Raw genomic sequence first — 21,135 nt, 5'->3', positions numbered from 1 at the left:
TACTTCTGATAAATGGCACTCTATCACCATTTATTAAAATAGCCCAGGGTACTATCAGGGCTGTCTTTGTCACCCTTGCTTTTCAATCTAGCCATTGAACCCCTGGCAGCAGCTATTCAATATCATCCCAATGGCATCAGACTAGGGGGAGGGACCAGAAGATCTCGCTCTATGTAGACAATGTGTTCATATACATGACATCTCCCTTTACTGGTCCTGACCAGTTATTTTAAAACTTCTTGTAACTTATGGTGCCTTCTCGGGTTATCAAAAAAAGTCAGACAAGTCTGAAATCTATCCTATAGATTCTAGATCTCCTATACCCAAATATTTCTCAGCATTTTGGGAGGTTAAAGAAGTTTTAACTAAGTAAGCTTATATTTCCCCATGGATTTTCAAAGCTTATATTCTAAGAATCATAGTGGACTGAATGGAAGGCTCAGGCCTGGGGGATTTGCCTATTATGTGGGTGAGTAGAATCAGTATGTTAAAAATGAGTGTACTAGCAAAATTGCTTTACCTCTTCCAGCATGTTCCATTTTCTGTACCATTGCAAATGTTCTCTGACTTTCACATCTGGATGGGCAAATCATTAGAAATTATAAACTGACTAGGATTAAATTAAGTCAGTTGTGTCTGGGATAGCAGCAAGGGTGGGGGGGGGGGGGGAGGGTGGCCTTGCCCAATCTCCATATTTATTATTGGACCACCAGACTAGTCTGTCTTCAAGCTTGGATATGTGGATCAAGTGCCCTCTGGTTATCACTGGAACAGGAACAGCAAATAGAGTGAATTTGGTTGTTCTTCCTTTTTGATCTCCCACTTTACTGCAGTGTTGCAGGGAATACAGAAATAGTCCAATATTGGTGTATACGCTGCAAGTCTGGTGTTCGGTCATTGGATTTCTTGGATTAGAGGAGGAAGGCTTATCACCAATTACCCCAATATAGAGTAATCCAGTTCTGTCCAGCTGTATCTTTACTCTTGTTTTCAAAGACTGGAAAGAAAGAGATTTAGTTACCCAAGCTCACTTATGGGGGGATGTATGTGTTCAGAATTTTAATCACTTGTGCAAGTCTTTGACCTGAGCCCAGAGTCCCATGACCAGTAATGCAGTTGAACACCGCTTGAATGTGGCATGACCTCTTAGACCTCTAAATGGCATAGAATATTTCATCAATGACTTTGATTCACAGATCCATGGTATTGCGTTAGTATATGATGGTATCCTGGAAGGTAAATTTGGGAAGGACACGTCACCTGCTCTCATTGGTGCTTGGAATACAGACTTACCGTATATACTCGTATATAAGTCATTCACTTGTATAAGTCGATAGGCAATTTTGAGATCAAAATCAATTGAAATGCATTGGCCCTAGTATATCTCAAAGTTTAAAACTAGCAATCTATCAGGAAGATAATAATTCATGAAAAGCCATGTTCGTACTGAAAAATTTGACGTAATGTGCTAACTTTAAAACAGGTCAGCGGTATGACCAGTTTTGGCCGCATAAGTTAAGTGGCTAACTTAACTTATGTGGCAGTTGGTGCACATGTATGTGCATACCAAAGAAACATTATAGTATACGCAGAAATTATGCGTGGAAAGTATACACGGATAGTATGGGGCGGATTTTAAGAGCCCTGCTCGCCTAAATCCGCCCAAATCCGGACCCGCCCCCAGATCCGGACCCGCCCCCAGATCGCGTCCCGGCGCGCTAGCGGCCCGCTGGCGCGCGGGGATTTACTTCTCCCTCCGGGAGGCGTAAATCCCCCAACAAAGGTAAGGGGGGGTTTAGACAGGGCCGGGCGGGTGGGTTAGGTAGGGGAAGGGAGGGGAAGGTGAGGGTAGGGCAAAAGAAAGTTCCCTCCGAGGCCGCTCCGATTTCGGAGCGGCCTCGGAGGGAACGGGGGTAGGCTGCGCGGCTCGGCGTGCGCCGGCTATATGAAATCGATAGCCTTGCGCGCGCCGATCCTGGATTTCAGCGGCTACGCGCGTATCTACTGAAATCCAGCGTACTTTTGTTGGCGCCTGGAGCGCCAACAAAAGTACGCCTATTCGCGGTTTTTGAAAATCTACCCCTATGCGTGTAGAAGTCAACCCAGCTTTTTTGGGTCAATTTTCCAGCATAAATTTCTTGACTTATACACAAGTATATACCGTAGATATTGGGCTATACTGTAAAGAGTGGACAAGTATTTGGAAATCTGCTCATCACCTTTCCATTGGTGCAAGGAGGGTTGCTCTGATGATTTGATTGCTGCATTGAACATACAGAACCACAATATTTTATTTCAAATGTTTTCCTGAATCTATTAATACTTGTTGGAGGGCTATGCAGAAGTAGGTACCTTTATACATATGTGGTGGCATTGTCAAAGTGTCTGTTACTTTTGGTCCCATCTAACCCAGGAAACTGCAGATATACTAGGCTTATCTGTTTTTGTTCGGCCATGATTGGGACTGTTAGATAGCTAAGAGATCTCTCTGGTACCAGTTAAGCACAGAATACTGGTTAGACAGCTGATGAAAGCAGCCAGATTCACTTTCACAACTTTATGGAACACTATTGGTGAAACTAAGTACGCGAGATAGCAGATATTGAAAAGTTGCGTATGATTTAAAAAAACATAAACTTTAAATATGAGCAGATTTGGGGTCCTTATATAGAGTTCTATACACTTGCACTCTTCATATCTTGCTCATAAAAGTTTAAGTCTGTATTGCTGTGATTTAAACTTTATCTCTTGTATTTTGTTGATCTATACTGAAATAGTTGTATGCTGTAAAAAGTTGTTAAAGAATTACAACAGAGTAACAGGGATTAATGGAGTTTGTTACTTGTGTCAGCCTCAGATTGGAGATAAGTGATATTTTACTTGCATAAAAGATCTTTAAAAAATGTGATAGACAGGACAGATGATTATATGTAAAGCATGTTTATATGCTGGTAGTGCTTAATATGATGGTCCTTTATGCCAAATTTCATTATATATAAGTACAGTGGTTGTTTGTTTCTTCACAAGTGTTTTTTTGTGGCAATTCATTTGATTATCCAAGTATGTTCAATAGATCTCCCTCCATTCCAGCCCTCCTTCCTCCCCGATGTGCTGACATAATTGCTGCTGCTGCTGAGTCACTGTGATTGGGTGAGTGCCAGATCCTTGCACCATCGCAGTTTAATTTTAAAAGGAGAAATGGTGTTGGGGCCGTAGGGAAGCCCCAACACCACGATAAGGAAGGCCAGGCCAGACCCGCTGACATCACTGATAATATCTGAAATCTGGGGGGGGGAGCTAATTTCATTAAAAAATAGAGCAAATAAATAAAATTTAGTAGGAAACAAAGGTGGTGGGCAGGTAAGAGAATCCTGGCCACCTAACTGCCACCAACTCCCCTACGCTGGAACCACTGTTAAAATATTTAATTTGCTACATTGTAAGCCCTACATGTTAGGCAGTTTAAAGCCCATTAAAATTCCTACAAACCAGAGAATTTTCCCAGCGCCAGTCAGCAAGAGTCCTGCTAACACTGACACAGCTGTAGAAAAAAGATTGCAGTAATTGATTTTGAAAAACAATATTAAAGGCTTTTTTAAGAGCTTTGTAACATTTTAAAGGTTCAAAATGACATTAAAAAAACAAACAGTAGAAATAAATATTTTTAACAATAGTAAAAATACTTCTAAAGTTAGTAGCAAGAACACATTTTTTTAACACAATGGTAGATTCCATCCACCGGTAAAAATTAGAGGACTGGATAAGCATTAGGCCATGTCCCGGGGAAGCAAGCGCCAGCAGTAGGCCAGTGTACCGAAGTTACTTCGGCGCTGAAGGAGCAGTAAGATAAAAAACAAACAAAAAAAAAAAATTTGAGTAGCTAAGTAGGAGTTAGGGGTCGGGGAGGAGAGGGCTAAAGAAAGGAAGGGTAGGTAGGGCTATAGGAAAGTTCCCTCCAAGTCTGATCCTTAATTAGAGCAGACTGGCAGAAAAATGGGCAAAGGCCTGATCACTTCGCTGCGCATACTTTACAAAATTCCCCCTCTTGCGCATACAAGAGGCCACCTGACGGCACATGCGTGCATGGATATTAAAATCCGGCACGCATGTGCAGGTGGGAATCATATTTTTGAACATGTGCGTGCCAACGCATGCATGTTATAAAATAGCTGCGTCCATGTGCACGCTCCGGGAGCTGCCTGCAGATGGACGCCCGCATGGGCCTTTGAAAATCGACCCATATGTGTGTGCACACACCAACACCATTAACTACAGATAAAAAGTAAGGAAGGGACGTGAAAGAAAAGTAAAAGAACTAGGAAAAAAAAATAAACAAAACATACACAGGGAGACAGACAAAGAAGATAAAGTAAAAAATGTAAAGAAGCACATTCTTACTCAGGAAACATTCTGAGGTCCATGTTTGTTCAATTCTTGTAACCTAGGGAGACACAAGAATAACAGAAAGAATCAATTCTTTGAGTCACATAATGGAGACAAACATATTAGCTGAAATAAAAGTTTTCCTAAGACAGCTAATATTTATCTGACTGTGAGACTGAGTAGAAGCTTGAAACTCTGAAGCATTTTACTCTAAGTTCTGGTAGTGATAAGGCCTAGAAGAATAAAAGAAGAGTGAAATACAGAGGGGTTTTTTTTGTTTACTTATATATTGTATTAGATAAAAAAATGTGTTTATAACCAAAGTATTTGGTTTAGAGCAAATGATCTATTTTATGTGAAATCATTTATCTGTTAAATGTGCTTTGGCACATTAAATTTTTAAAAAACTTGCACCTTTCTGGTGATTCCATCTAATTTACTTCATTTTAAAACTCCCTTTCTTCTCTACCCCTGAGAGGGTCTTTGGGTGTGTGTAGTCCTCTTACGCCTGGTAAGGTGCCCTGAAAAGAAGGAGAGTATTTCTCTATACTGTCCCTTTTTGTGAATACCCAGCGACACCAAATTTAAAACATCTGGAGACAGTATAATTGTTAACTCAGCTACCGAAAGTCACAAAAGAGAGGGAGCATTAGAACCTCACCAGCAGAATTGAGTTAAAAACTCTCCAACATGGAGAGCCCTCAAGATGGCCACCTGAGCAGCAGGGATGTGCATTCGTTTGCAACATATTGGCAATCCACAACGTATTGGGCCATATTTGTTGTATTCGTTGCATCACAAAACGTATCGCGATTCTCACGAATACAGCAAATCTTCACCAAATTATTCGGCCGTCTAAAGGAGAGAATTTAAACAAAACCCCCACCCTCCTGACCCCCCCAAGACTTGCCAAAACTCCCTGGTGGTCCAGCAGGGGTCCGGGAGCCATCTACTCACTCATGCCGTCGGCTGTCGGTATTCAAAATGACACCGATAGCCTTTGCCCTTACTATGTCACAGGGGCTACCGGTGCCATTGGTCGGCCTCTGTCACATGGTAGGAGCAATGGATGGTGATTGCTCCTTTTAGATTGGTCCACTGCTGATCCACATCTCTCTCGTTCTCCCATCCGTTTAGTTCTTCCTCTAGGTACTTCCCCATTTCCTCAAAGTCCTTGTTTTTGAACTGTAAAACTCGGGTATTTGTGCTTCTTTTCCATATTCTTTTAGTGATCTTAAACCATACCGTTTGATGATCACTGGTGCTGAGGTGGGTGCCCACCTGGACATCAGATACATTATCTCTATTAGTGAGCACTAAGTCGAGTATAGTTCCTTCTCTCGTGGGTTCCATTACCATTTGTTTGAACAAAGTTACTTGCATGGCATCCACTATCGCTCTACTATTTTTAGATTCTGCAGATGGGATTTTCCAGTCTACATCTGGCATATTAAAGTCACCAACAATCACCACTTCTCCCTTCTTACCTATCTTATGGATGTCTTCAACCAAATCTCTGTCCAGTTCTTCCTTTTGGTTTGGAGGCCTGTAAACCACTCCAATATAAATGGATGCTCAGTCATCTTTTTTTAGGTCGACCCATAGTGCTTCTTCCTTGCCCCAACTTCATTGCATCTCAGATGCTTGGATATTGTTTCTGACATAAAGAGCCACACCTCCCCCTTTTCTATCCACTCTGTCCTTCCTTAACAAGTTATAGCCTGGTATTGCTGTATCCCAATCATGAGATTCTGTGAACCTTGTCTCTGTGATAGCAACAATGTCCAATTTTGCCTCCATCATTAGGGCCTGCAGATCTGGGATTTTATTTCCCAAACTATGAGCATTTGTGGTCATAGCTTTCCAGGTTCTCTCTTTAAGGTTATTGCTTTTCCTGGATGCCTTATGAGACTTTAGTTGAGATTTGTTATTCACTTCACTCTTTCCTTTTGCAGTTGTGCCACTGATGACAGAGTTATCCATCTCAATTAGCTTTTTCTTTTGGTTATGGATCTTGAAATTCTGCATGCATTGGGTTTTTTCTCTCTTTTCTGGTAACACTTCAATGTTTTTCTCAAGAACTTCTTCAGTTTTTAATATAGAGAAGACTTTTTGCTCATTTTGCATTTGGTACAGTGTGTGTCTCCTCATCACAGGTCTAATTCTACCAGAGCCCACTGTAATCCTGGTTTTTAATGAATTTGTGTGCAGAGGCTGCAGGGACATTGTGTGGTAGGGGGGGGGGGGGCATTTTTTTGCCATCTCAAAATTCTTCTGCCTGAGGCAGCCGCTTTACCCTCCCTCATTGGGGGGAGCACTTTTTGGGACCAAATGACTTTCTGAAATAACATTATGATCAGGAAACCAAAAGATAAATTCACAGCTATCCATAAGACTTTTGATGTTAAAATTATCAAAAACTTCAGAACAGACTTACAAGTACTCTAGATTTGGGGTTTTTAATTCACTACTAAAAATAACTCTAATGCCACTCTATGAAATTCACCCATCAATCCCAACCTCTACCTCCCAACCTTTTCCCTTCATGCTTATCTTATAATGTATTCCATGATTCACTTATATTCTCTGGCAAGTTCAACATTTACTATGATCTTCTCATTTTTGGGGCCAATGTAATAAAACCCACGGCATTAATAAAAGCAGTTCCCACAGCCTGCAGTAAGCTAATAACATGCAAGTAGACCAGGAATAAAAATAAACGTGTTAAACAGGAAAAAAAAAAAATGTGCTTTTTTTTTTTGACTCATGGTCCATTTGTATACCAATACAACTGAAGAAAAAGAAAAAAACCCTGACCCCTTCCCTCCTGCTTGGCACAAACGTAGTATGGCATGATGTGGCATGGTGTGTAGTGTGCCCAGGCATGGGCTGATCTGAGTCGGTCTAGAAAGTCCTCCCTCCCTCTCTGCTCTCCAAGCATGACAAACCCCCCTCCCTGCAACCTTAAAACAATCCAAGTGGAGCCAAGCAAGGCAGGGTCAGGTCCAGGCTGGATTCTGGTTCTGAGTCAAGGTCCAACCCATTAGGGCCTCCTTACCCTGCCAGCCCCCTCCCTCTCAGCTTAAAAAAAATATATAAATCTGGCCCAGTAGAGCTCCCATCCCCCCCCACCCCCCGACCCAGAACTCCAGCCAGAGAGGACCTTACCTCCTTCAGCAGGGGTAATCCTTCACTGGTAGCAGATTGGCCCCCCTTCCACTGTCACATTTCATGCAAGGACCAATTCTCTTTCAGAATTCTGAAAAGATAGCCTTCTGAAAGGGGATTGCTCCTCTCAAGAAGTGAATACATTAATATTAACTGCCTGATCTGATACACTCGAGTGGGGTTTGATCATCCTCCTCATTACTATAGGGGTTTAACTCCTGCCTCTAAGCATGAGTTAAATGTCCTGAGATAAAAGGAAGCATGCTAGGCAACCTCAGCATTAGAATGCCTCTATGAACTGCAGGTTAATAGTTAACAATCTAATAATATCTAATCTTGCTGGAGATGGTTTAGCGTGAGTTTTTTCTGTCATTAAAGCCTTTGTTGCAAATCAGGGTTAGGTTAGAACCAAAAATCACGCACTGTAAAACAAAGAGTTAAAACCCATGGTTGTGTCAGTGTAGCTTATTACATCAGCCTTTCTGTTGGGATAGGAGAATAGAAGTCTTAACTGCAGAAGGCTAGTCAAGGAATGTATGAAGTTAGAATAATAAAGAGGTTTTACCTTGTTTGTTTACTGGAATTTATTTCTGTGCATTCAAGTGGACTAATATGGCTACTATACTACTTTATGAAAGATAGAAAACATTGTTGCCATGAGGTCCAGAACTGAAAATGCAGAGAACATATCTAGGTTTACGGTGTTTTACAGTATAAACATTCCCCCAGTACTCAACCTTGCCAGTGTTGAGGATACAAGTTTAAAGGGCCTTAAAAAAAGGAATTTAATCCATGGGCTTAAATAAGTGCCTATACAGAACATATGATTTCATCTTATTCTCACAACCACATTGGGAATCATTGGTTTCCTGGCTAGACAAATCATGGCTATAAGCAGATGGCATTCAAATTGGAATTGATCATATATGTGTTTGGTAAATCAATAAGGGTGACATTCAGTAGAAGAGAACCGGAAGGGTAATTGCCAGGTTCTTATGGCCTGGATTGGCCATTGTTGGAAACAGGATGCTGGGCTTGATGGACCCTTGGTCTGACCCAGTATGGCATTTTCTTATGTTCTTATGTAAGGCTCATCTGCATACTTTTCCCAGTATTCCCTGGGAAAGGACTCCAGAGGTCACAGCAAGCAATCAGGTTTCGAACTCCACAGCCCCAGCTTTCAGAGGCCCCACACTCTTTGTAGTAGAAGAGGACCAGAAGGCTCATCTGCATACTGCTCCCAGCAACCCCTGGGAGAGGACTCCAGAGGTCACAGCAAGCGATCCAGGTTTCGAATTCCACAGCACCAGCTTCCAGTGGCCCCGCACCCTTTGCAGTAGAAGAAGGCCGGAAGCCTAGTGGCACATGAATCTCAAACCTCTCAATCCTTTGAAGGAAGATCAAAGTAATGGTGGTTAAAAAGGATTGGTAAGTATAATTTTGGAAATTCTTGGACTTAAAAACATTTGGAGAGAGGTTTAATAGTGGGATATAGTCTTTAGTATGTTTCTGAAATAATAAGCAAGCCAGAGGGTGATAATTCTAGTGGTTTTCTTTCCCTCCCACCCACCCCTAACTCAATCCTTGATTATTAGGCAAGAGACATTTTCTCAGTAAAAATCTATCTGGCTCTTTTCTAATTCACACTATTGCACCAGCACTTATTGAGAGTTTAATCATACCCTTGTATGTCACTAGCAGATTAATTAGTGAATACGCCTATACATTTAAAGTTCTCTAATTCCTACTCCCTTAGCAACCTAAACTTAACTAGGATCTCAACAAAATTAAGATGAAGGCAGCAGTCCAGCAGCAAGAGGGTGGCTTTCCAGTCTTTTGCATTGAGTGTCACATATATGATTTTGTACTTGCTGGTGAGAGATCGTATGTGCTCCTGATTCTCAAAGAATAAGTCCAATCTCTGGAGGCTAGAGTGGCAGACCTGGAAGAGCTGAGATGGACAGAGAGATACATTGATGAGACCTTCGGGGACATAGTAGCCAAGTCCCAAATACAGTCTGGCAGCCCCGGTGCTGCCATGGATCAGAAAGGTCTACCAGTTGGAGAGCATTGTCCTGGTACATCAGGAAGTAATCCTATAGCAAGGACATACTCTCCAGGTGATGCATTGTCCTCTCACAGTGAGATCAAGTCTCCCAGGGCTACTGCCCAGGAGGAAAGGGTTAGGTTGGCCATCATATTTGGTGATTTGATTATTAGAAATATAGATAGTTGGGTGGCTGGTGGACATGAGACTGCCTGGTAACTTGCCTGCCTGGTGCAAAGGTGGCGGACAGCATATGTCACCTAGAAGGGAGGAGCAGGAATAGCCTAGTGGTTAGAGTAGTGGGCTACAAAAACCAGGAGACCATGGATCAAGTCCCACTGTCACTTCTTGTGACCTTGAGAAAGTCACTTTACCCTCCTTTGCCTCAGGTACAAAACTTAGATTGTAAGCCCTCTGGGGATAGGGAAATACCTACAGTACCTGAATGTAAACTGATGTGATTTCTCAGATTGAATGTTGGTATATAATAAATAAATATAGAAGTGCTGGGGAGAGGCCAACTGTGTGGTACATATGGGCACCAACACATAGGAAAATGTGGGAGGGAGGTTCTGAAAGACAAATTTAGCATTTTAGGTAGAAAGCTGAAATCCAGAAACTCTAGGGTGGCATTCTCTGAAATGGTCCTTGTTCCACGTGCAGGTCCCCAGAGGCGGGCAGAGCTCCTGAGTCTCAATACATGGATGAGATGATGGTACAGGGAAGAGGAATTCAGTTTTGTAAGGAACTGGACAACATTTTGGAGAAGGGGGAATCTTTTCTGAAAGGATGGGCTCCACCTTAACTAGAATGGAACCAGGCAGCTGACACTAACTTTCAAAAAGGAGATAGAGCAGCTTTTAAACTAGAACAAGAGGGAAAGCTGACAGTCACTCAGCAGTGCATAGTTTGGAGGAATGTATCTTTGAAGGATACTAATGAAACAGGAGAGTTAGGGCATCCCAACAAGATTAAATACTCAGTAGAAGCTATATGGATAGAAATTCCATGTGTGTTGGGTAAGAGTATAGTGATGGGAGTATATTATTGTCCACCTAGCCAAAATGATCTGCAGATGATGAAATGCTAAGAGAATCAGGGAAGCTAAACAATTTGGCAGTGCAGTAATAATTAGAGATGTGAATCGTGTCCTTGATCGTCTTAACGATCGATTTCGGCTGGGAGGGGGAGGGAATCGTATTGTTGCTGTTTGGGGGGGTAAAATATCGTGAAAAATCGTGAAAAATCGTAAAAAAACGTAAAATCGCAAAACCGGCACATTAAAACCCCCTAAAACCCACCCCCGACCCTTTAAATTAAATTCCCCACCCTCCCGAACCCCCCCCAAATGACTTAAATAACCTGCGGGTCCAGCGGCGGTCCGGAACGGCAGCGGTCCGGAACGGGCTCCTGCTACTGAATCTTGTTGTCTTCAGCCGGCGCCATTTTTCCAAAATGGCGCCGAAAAATGGCGGCGGCCATAGACGAACACGATTGGACGGCAGGAGGTCCTTCCGGACCCCCGCTGGACTTTTGGCAAGTCTTGTGGGGGTCAGGAGGCCCCCCCCCAAGCTGGCCAAAAGTTCCTGGAGGTCCAGCGGGGGTCAGGGAGCGCTTTCCCGCCGCGAATCGTTTTCGTACGGAAAATGGCGCCGGCCATACGCATATGGCCGGCGCCATTTTCCGTACGGAAAATGGCGCCGGCAGGAGATCGACTGCAGGAGGTCGTTCAGCGAGGCGCCGGAACCCTCGCTGAACGACCTCCTGCAGTCGATCTCCTGCCGGCGCCATTTTCCGTACGAAAATGATTTGCGGTGGGAAATCGCTCCCTGACCCCCGCTGGACCTCCAGGAACTTTTGGCCAGCTTGGGGGGGGCCTCCTGACCCCCACAAGACTTGCCAAAAGTCCAGCGGGGGTCCGGAAGGACCTCCTGCCGTCCAATCGTGTTCGTCTATGGCCGCCGCCATTTTTCTGCGCCATTTTGGAAAATGGCGCCGGCCGAAGACAACAAGATTCAGTAGCAGGAGCCCGTTCCGGACCGCTGCCGTTCCGGACCGCCACTGGACCCGCAGGTTATTTAAGTCATTTGGGGGGGGGTTCGGGAGGGTGGGGGATTTAATTTAAAGGGTCGGGGGTGGGTTTTAGGGGGTTTTAGTGTGCCGGCTCACGATTCTAACGATTTATAACGATAAATCATTAGAATCTCTATTGTATTGTGTTCCATAACGGTTTAAGACGATATTAAAATTATCGGACGATAATTTTAATCGTCCTAAAACGATTCACATCCCTAGTAATAATGGGAGATTTCAATTACCAGCAGACAATGGTGCAAGAACACACTTTAACAATCCACCTTGTTTTTGAATTCAAGTGCTATTTAATGAATATCTCTCACTCAATGTGGTCGGCAACTCCACAGACTTTACGGGATGTTTTATATAGGTCCCCCATAGGGGACCTATATAAAACTCAGAATTCATATAGGGACCTATATAAAACATCCCGTAATGTCTGTGGAGTTGCCGACCACATTGAGTGAGAGATATTAATTAAATAGCACTTGAATTCAAAAACAAGGTGGATTGTTAAAGTGTGTTCTTGCACCACTGTCTGCTGATACTTGCTTATGTGCAAGGTTTGCTTCTGGTTTTGGAAGATTTCAATTACCCTAATATTGACTGGGTAAATGTAACATCAGGACATGCTAGAGACATTTATTTTTATTTATTTGTTGGTTTTTATATACCGTTGTTTGGAGCAAGCCTTCACAACGATTTACAGAAATAACAACTGCTTATATAAAACATAGCAAAACTGATTACATTATAACAAAAAAATTAGGAGGGACAGAGATTGGAGAACCTTCACAACGGTTTATAGAAATAAAATCTGTTTACATAAAAAAATACATATAATTCCTGGATAGAATAAACAACTGCTTCATGGAGCAATTGGCTCAGGAACCAACAAGAGAGGGAGCTATTTTAGATTTAATTCTTAGTGGAATTCAGGATTTGGTGAGAGAGGTTACGGTGGTGGGGCCACTTGGCAATAGTGATCATAACTTGATCAAATTGAACTAATGTCTGGAAGGGGGGCAATATGTAAATCTACGTATTGCCAGAGGATGTGGTTACAGCAGTTAGTGTAACTGTGTTTAAAAAAGGTTTGGATAAGTTCCTAGAGGAAAAATCCATAAACTGCTATTAATCACCAAGGAATAGTAGCTTGGGATCTTTTTATTGATTGGATACTTGCCAGGTTCTTATGGCCTGGATTGGCCACTGTTGGAAACAGGATGCTGGGCTTGCTGGACCCTTGGTCTGACCCAGTATGGCATTTTCTTATGTTCTTATGTACTCACAGAAGGGGAAGAAGTGGGATACAAAGTGCAAGTGTGAGGGAAAGTGTTGGTCAGAAGAGGAGGGGGAGAAAGGGAGTCAATGAGGGGTAGAAGAGGAAGGGAAGGAGAGGAGAACAAAATGAGGGCTACAAAAGGAAGGAGGGGGAGAGTAGAGATGGGGGAAAATGGTATAATCACACTCACCCCTCAAAAACCCAGTCACATCACTCAGTCCCTGCATCCCACAAATCCCCAACACAACAGGCTCCCCCATACAACCACCTGATTCTGCACACACGCACACAACAAACAAACAAAAAAAACAAACACACAAACACACACACACACCCTTCCTCTGTGAGGGGGGAATAGTGTGAGGGGGGAATAGTGCCCCCACCCATATATACAGACCTCTCACACATTCACCCCTCACACACACCCCACCTACACAACTACTGCCCATGCACAGGCAAATGCATGCATTCAAGGGAGGGAGAGGAGGCCGGTACAATGTGGTGAATGGAAGGGAGTGGAAGACAAAGTGCACACACATACACCACTTAAGAACATAAGAACATGCCTATACTGGGTCAGACCAAGGGTCCATGAAGCCCATCATCTTGTTTCCAACAGTGGCCAATCCAGGACATAAGAACTTGGCAAGTACCCAAAACTAAGTAATTCCCACGCTACTGATGCTAGTAATAACAGTGGCTATTTTCAAAGTCAACTTAATTAATAGCAGGTAATGGACTTCTCCTCCAAGAACTTATCCAATCCTTTTTTAAACACAGCTATACTAACTGCACTAACCACATCCTCTAGCAACAAATTCCAGAGTTTAATTGTGCGTTGAGTGAAAAAGAACTTTCTCTGATTAGTTTTAAATGTGCTACTTGCTAACTTCATGGAGTGCCCCCTAGTCTTTCTATTATTCGAAAGAGTAAATAACCGATTCACATCTACCTGTTCTAGACCTCTCATGATTTTAAATACCTCTATCATATCCCCCCTCAGCCGTCTCTTCTCCAAGCTGAAAAGTCCTGACCTCTTTAGTCTTTCCTCATAGGGGAGCTGTTCCATTCCCCTTATCCCACCTACACCACCACCACCACCACCACCTTTCTCTTCCACACAAACACAGAAACAGGGGTGAGGAAAGGGGATCAAAATGGAGGGTAAGAGATAGAAAAAGTGTCCCCCTGACACTATCCTTTCCCCTCTCACACATCATCTATATCACTTCCACTACACACACACATATTTGGTAGAGGAGGAGAGGGCTACACAATGGAGAGTTGAGGTGGGGGGAAGAATGTGCACATACCACATCATAGACCACTACTTTCCCTCCAGGCACTACCCACCACCACCTGTACACACTTCTGCCATTTCCCAACTCCATTCCCCCCCCCCCCCCCACCTGACACAAAGAGGTGAGGAGAAGGGTAAAATGACTAACCTATATGGGCACTCACTGGGGAGGGAGAAATCTAAAGTAGAACAGGGAGGGGCAGAAAGAGGAAAGGCAGAGACTGGGACCATAAGGAGAGTGTAAAAGGCTTTGTGCATACACATAGCTTTCTTCCCAACACCCTCACTGGGGCATGCACATACACACACACACAATCATGGGTGAGGAGTTGGGGACATAATAGAGAGTGCAAGGGGGAAAAAGAGCTCACAGCCAGACATACAACACCCCCCCCCCCCCCCCCCCACTCACTCACACACACACACACACACACACACACACACACACACACACACACACACACACACACACATCACTTACACCCAGTCTCCATATCCCTTCTACACACATTCTCTCATCAGCGGGCTTGGTAAGCAAAGCGAATAGGGGAATAATCCCAAGATTTAGATAAAATGTGTGACATATTTAGACTCCCTGTGGGACTCCATAAATAATGGTACAAAATTTAAAGGGGGTATTACCCAAACTGCTGGATCATGCAAATAGGTCAGAAAGCACCAGACATTATTGTAAGGAGCATGCAATGTATAATACATTTTCCAGAGTCAGTCCCAGAATGCATGCAGTTCCTGGAAAAGCTGTGAACTTTGGGAGAAACTGAAGGTACATTTTCACTGACAAAACAATAAAGAAAGTGCCACCTTGTTCACTTATTTCCTGCCATGTTCTCCCTTATCACAAACCAAAATGTGAGCAGAGCCAATGATTCAAATCTCACCTTTGGATAGTGTATGACGAGAGGCTAGATTTTACAAACAAAATGTGCATTTACTAAAATGTTAAACTGAACTCATAATAAATTGATGCCAAACAGACCCTGAAATAATCCCAAATGAGCTGATCCAATAATATGACTGAAAGGCAGCCAATTAATTTAATAGCAGGCACAATCTCAGCAGCAACTTTCTGGTAACAGAAGGATCAACTCCTAATTACTAAGGATTGAAGGTGCAAAATAATATAGTGTCAGCAAAAGTTAAAGTCTACTCTGAATGATAAATTACACTTTTGTTTCTGCAAAACTGGCAGACAAGCTCCAGGAAAGAAATTCAAATACAAAGAATGATATGAAACTGATATAGATTCAGGAAACTTTCAATGGCATAAGAAGCTGTGCATGCATTGGCAAAGTAACACATAAAACTACCTGCATATCCACAGAGTTGACAGGTACTTTTTATTCATGGACTCTGCACTCATTTTCAAAGCAAAAGTATGTGCAGCTTTCACTCTGAAAATTGCCTAAGGAAAATTACCCACAGACATTTACACCAGCTAATGTGTGCAGGTATGTTTGAATTGTCTAAATTACGCACATAATTATAAATCCTGATCCTAAGAATGCCTACCTGCCCACCCCCCCTGCAGGTAAACATACACACTGAATGTGCATATTTTTACTGTACCCGTCGGTAAGACTGTTGTTCCAAAGCATCTCAGGAAGAAAGTGCTTTTTTGGGCACACGATTCCAAGCTGACCGGCCATCCTGCTCAACGTCGAACCCTGCTCAAGATACAGGAACTATATTGGTGGCCTACCATCAAGAAGGATACCTACTCCTATGTGGCATCCTGCACCAATTGTGCTAAGAACAAACTTACTTCGGGACAACCTTGGGGTCAGATGCAACCTCTGCCAGTTCCAGGTTGTCCCTGGTCGCATATCACTACTGACTTTGTAGTCGATCTACCCACATCCAGAGGAATGAACACCATCTGGGTGACAGTGGATCGATTTAGCAAGATGGCACAATTTGTGGTGTTTCCGGCATACCCTCTGCATTGGAGCTCGCTAAGCTTTTCATACAACACATATTCCGTCTCCATGCTCTACCTTTACATATCATATCCGACCGTGGATCTCAGTTCACGGCACAATTCTGGAAGGCCTTGTGTAAATTATTTGACATCACTCTTGACTATACTTCAGCCTAGCATCCACAATTGAATGGTCAGACGGAACGGATGAATCGGACGATGAAGCAGTTTATTCGAGCCTATGTCACGTCCCGACAGAACAAGGGCCAAATTGCTTCCATGGGCTGAATTTGCAATCAACTCTCATCTAGCTACATCTACTGGAAAGTCATCTTTTGAAGTGGTTTTTGGACGTTCTCCAATAACGCCACCTCCACTGAAGCTCTCAGTGACGTCTCCAGCCGCTAAATCTACTGCTGATGACATCTATAAACTATGGGTTCAGACTAAGGATATGCTAATCAAAGCGAGTGATCGTGCTAAGAAATACTACGATGCATACCATGCGCAAGCTCCAGTCTTCAAGGCAGAGGACAAGGTCTGGTTGTCAATTATGCACCTCAGACTCAAACTACTAGGGATGTGAATCGTGTCCTCGATCATCTTAACGATCGATTTCGGCTGGGAGGGGGAGGGAATCGTATTGTTGCCGTTTGGGGGGGTAAAATATCGTGAAAAATTGTTAAAAATCGTTAAAAATCGAAAAATCGAAAAACCGGCACATTAAAACCCCCTAAAACCCACCCCCGACCCTTTAAATTAAATCCCCCACCCTCCCGAACCCCCCCCCACATAACTTAAATAACCTGCGGGTCCAGCGGCGGTCCGGAACGGCAGCGGTCCGGAACGGGCTCCTGCTCCTGAATCTTGTCGTCTTCAGCCGGCGCCATTTTCCAAAATGGCGCCGAAAAATGGCGGCGGCCATAGACGAAAAAGATTGGACGGCAGGAGGTCCTTCCGGACCCCCGCTGGACTTTTGGCAAGTCTCGTGGGGGTCAGGAGGCCCCCCACAAGCTGGCCAAAAGTTCCTGGAGGTCCAGCGGGGGTCAGGGAGCGATTTCCCGCCGCGAATCGTTTTCGTACAGAAAATGGCGCCGGCAGGAGATCGACTGCAGGAGGTCGTTCAGCGAGGCGCCGGAACCCTCGCTGAACGACCTCCTGCAGTCGATCTCCTGCCGGCGCCATTTTCCATACGAAAACGATTCGCGGCGGGAAATCGCTCCCTGACCCCCGCTGGACCTCCAGGAACTTTTGGCCAGCTTGTGGGGGGCCTCCTGACCCCCACGAGACTTGCCAAAAGTCCAGCGGGGGTCCGGAAGGACCTCCTGCCGTCCAATCTTTTTCGTCTATGGCCGCCGCCATTTTTCGGCGCCATTTTGGAAAATGGCGCCGGCTGAAGACGACAAGATTCAGGAGCAGGAGCCCGTTCCGGACCGCTGCCGTTCCGGACCGCCGCTGGACCCGCAGGTTATTTAAGTTATTGGGGGGGGGGGTTCGGGAGGGTGGGGGATTTAATTTAAAGGGTCGGGGGTGGGTTTTAGGGGGTTTTAGTGTGCCGGCTCACGATTCGAACGATTTATAACGATAAATCGTTAGAATCTGTATTGTATTGTGTTCCATAACGGTTTAAGACGATATTAAAATTATCGGACGATAATTTTAATCGTCCTAAAACGATTCACATCCCTACAAACTACCCTCCTCTCGGTTTGCTCCTCGCTATGTGGGACCATTTACAGTCCTTCAGCGTATTGGCAACGTCACCTATTGTCTGAAGTTACTTTGAAATGTTTGTATGCTAATGCCAGAAGTCTAAGAAGTAAGATGGGAGAATTAGAATGTATAGCAGTGAATGATGACATAGACTTAATTGGCATCTCAGAGACTTGGTGGAAAGAGGATAACCAATGGGACAGTGCTATACCGGGGTACAAATTATATCGCAATGACAGAGAGGAGCACTTGGGAGGAGGTGTGGCGCTTTATGTCCGGGATGGCATAGAGTCCAACAGGATAAACATCCTGGGGTAGATTTTTAAAAACTGCGCGATCGCGTACTTTTGTTTGCGCAGCAGGCGCAAACAACAGTACGCTGGATTTTATAAGATACGCGCGTAGCCATGCATATCCTCTAAAATCCTGGATCAGCGCGTGCAAGGCTGCCGATTTTGGTAGCCAGCGCGCGCCAAGCCGCGCAGCCTGCCTCCGTTCCCTCCGAGGCCGCTCCGAAATTGGAGCGGCCTCGGAGGGATCTCTCTTTCGCCCTCCCCTCACCTTCCCCTCCCCTTCCTCCCTAACCCACCCCCTGGCCCTATCTAAACCCCCCCCTACCTTTATCCATGGATTTACGCCTCCCAGAGGGAGACGTAAATCCACGCGCGCCAGCGGGCTGCTGGCGCGCTGAGACCCGACCCGGGGGCAGTTCCGGAGGGCACGGCCATGCCCCCGGAATGCCCCAGCCTGAAACCATGCCCCAGGGCCCGCCCGCAAAATGCCACGGCCCGCCCCCCAAAACGCCGCGTCGTTCGGCCCCACCCCCGACACACCCCCGACACACCCCCTTCCAAAAACCCCGGGACCTACGAGCGTCCCGGGGCTCTGCGCGCGCCGGCGGCCTATGCAAAATAGGCACGCCGGCGCACAGGGCTTTTAAAATCCGCCCGCCTGCGTGAGACTAAATACAAAATTGAATCTTTATGGGTAGAAATCCCTTGTGTGTCGAGGAAGACTATAGTGATAGGGGTATACTACCGTCCACCTGGTCAAGATGGTGAGACTGACAGTAAAATGCTAAGAGAAATTAGGGAAGCTAACCAAATTGGTAGTGCAGTAATAATGGGAGACTTCAATTACCCCAATATTGACTGGGTAAATGTATCATCGGGTAAGCTAGAGAGATAATGTTCCTGGATGGAATAAATGATAGCTTTATGGAGCAATTGGTTCAGGAACCGACAAGAGAGGGAGCAATTTTAGATCTAATTCTCAGTGGAGCACAGGACTTGGTGAAAGAGGTAACGGTAGTGGGGCCGCTTGGCAATAGTGATCATAATATGATCAAATTTGATTTAATGACTGGAGGAACAGTGTGCAAATCCAAGGCTCTCGTGCTAATCTTTCAAAAGGGAAACTTTGATAAAATGAGAAAAATTGTTAGAAAAAAAACTGAAAGGAGCAGCTACAAAAGTAAAAAATGTCCAAGAGGCATCATCATTGTTAAAAATACCATACTAGAAGCACAGTCCAGATGTATTCCACACATTAAGAAAGGTGGAAAGAAGGCAAAACGATTACCGGCATGGTTAAAAGGGAAGGTAAAAGAAGCTATTTTAGCCAAAAGATCTTCATTCAAAAATTGGAAGAAGGATCCAACAGAAGAAAATAGGATAAAGCATAAACGTTGGCAAGTTAAATGTAAGACATTGATAAGACAGGCTAAGAGAGAATTTGAAAAGAAGTTAGCTGTAGAGGCAAAAACTCACAGTAAAAACTTTTTAAAATATATCCGAAGCAGAAAGCCTGTGAGGGAGTCAGTTGGACCGTTAGATGATCGAGGGGTTAAAGGGGCACTTAGAGAAGATAAGGCCATCGCGGAAAGATTAAATGATTTCTTTGCTTCGGTGTTTACTGAAGAGGATGTTGGGGAGATACCCGTAATGGAGAAGGTTTTCATGGGTAATGATTCAGATGGACTGAATCAAATCACGGTGAACCTAGAAGATGTGGTAGGCCTGATTGACAAACTGAAGTGTAGTAAATCACCCGGACCGGATGGTATACACCCCAGAGTTCTGAAGGAACTAAAAAATGAAATTTCAGACCTATTAGTAAAAATTTGTAACCTATCATTAAAATCATCCATTGTACCTGAAGACTGGAGGATAGCAAATTTAACCCTAATATTTAAAAAGGGCTCCAGGGGCGATCCGGAAAACTACAGACCGGTTAGCTTGACTTCAGTGCCAGGAAAAATAGTGGAAAGTGTTCTAAACATCAAAATCACAGAACATATAGAAAGACATGGTTTAATGGAACAAAGTCAGCATGGCTTTACCCAGGGCAAGTCTTGCCTCACAAATCTGCTTCACTTTTTTGAAGGAGTTAATAAACATGTGGATAAGGTGAACTGGTAGATATAGTATACTTGGATTTTCAGAAGGCGTTTGACAAAGTTCCTCATGAGAGGCTTCTAGGAAAAGTAAAAAGTCATGGGATAGGTGGCAATGTCCTTTCGTGAATTGCAAACTGGCTAAAAGACAGGAAACAGAGAGTAGGATTAAATGGACAATTTTCTCAGTGGAAGGGACTGGACAGTGGAGTGCCTCAGGGATCTGTATTGGGACCCTTACTTTTCAATATATTTATAAATGATCTGGAAAGAAATACGACGAGTGAGATAATCAAATTTGCAGATGACACAAAATTGTTCAGAGTAGTTAAATCACAAGCAGATTGTGATAAATTGCAGGAAGACCTTGTGAGACTGGAAAATTGGGCATCCAAATGACAGATGAAATTTAATGTGGATAAGTGCAAGGTGATGCATATAGGGAAAAATAACCCATGCTATAGTTACACAAACAGAATGTTGGGAATTATTAGAAAGGGAATGGTGAATAAAACGGAAAATGTTATAATGCCTCTGTATCGCTCCATGGTGAGACTGCACCTTGAATACTGTGTACAATTCTGGTCGCCGCATCTCAAAAACGATATAATTGCGATGGAGAAGGTACAGAGAAGGGCTACCAAAATGATAAGGGGAATGGAACAACTCCCCTATGAATAAAGACTAAAGAGGTTAGGACTTTTCAGCTTGGAGAAGAGACGACTGAGGGGGGATATGATAGAGGTGTTTAAAATCATGAGAGGTCTAGAACGGGTAGATGTGAATCGGTTATTTACTCTTTCGGATAGTAGAAAGACTAGGGGGCACT

The sequence above is a fragment of the Rhinatrema bivittatum genome, chromosome 1, assembly GCF_901001135.1.
Source record: "Rhinatrema bivittatum chromosome 1, aRhiBiv1.1, whole genome shotgun sequence".
Classification (NCBI taxonomy): domain Eukaryota; kingdom Metazoa; phylum Chordata; class Amphibia; order Gymnophiona; family Rhinatrematidae; genus Rhinatrema; species Rhinatrema bivittatum.
Note: the sequence above shows the minus strand (reverse complement) of the source record.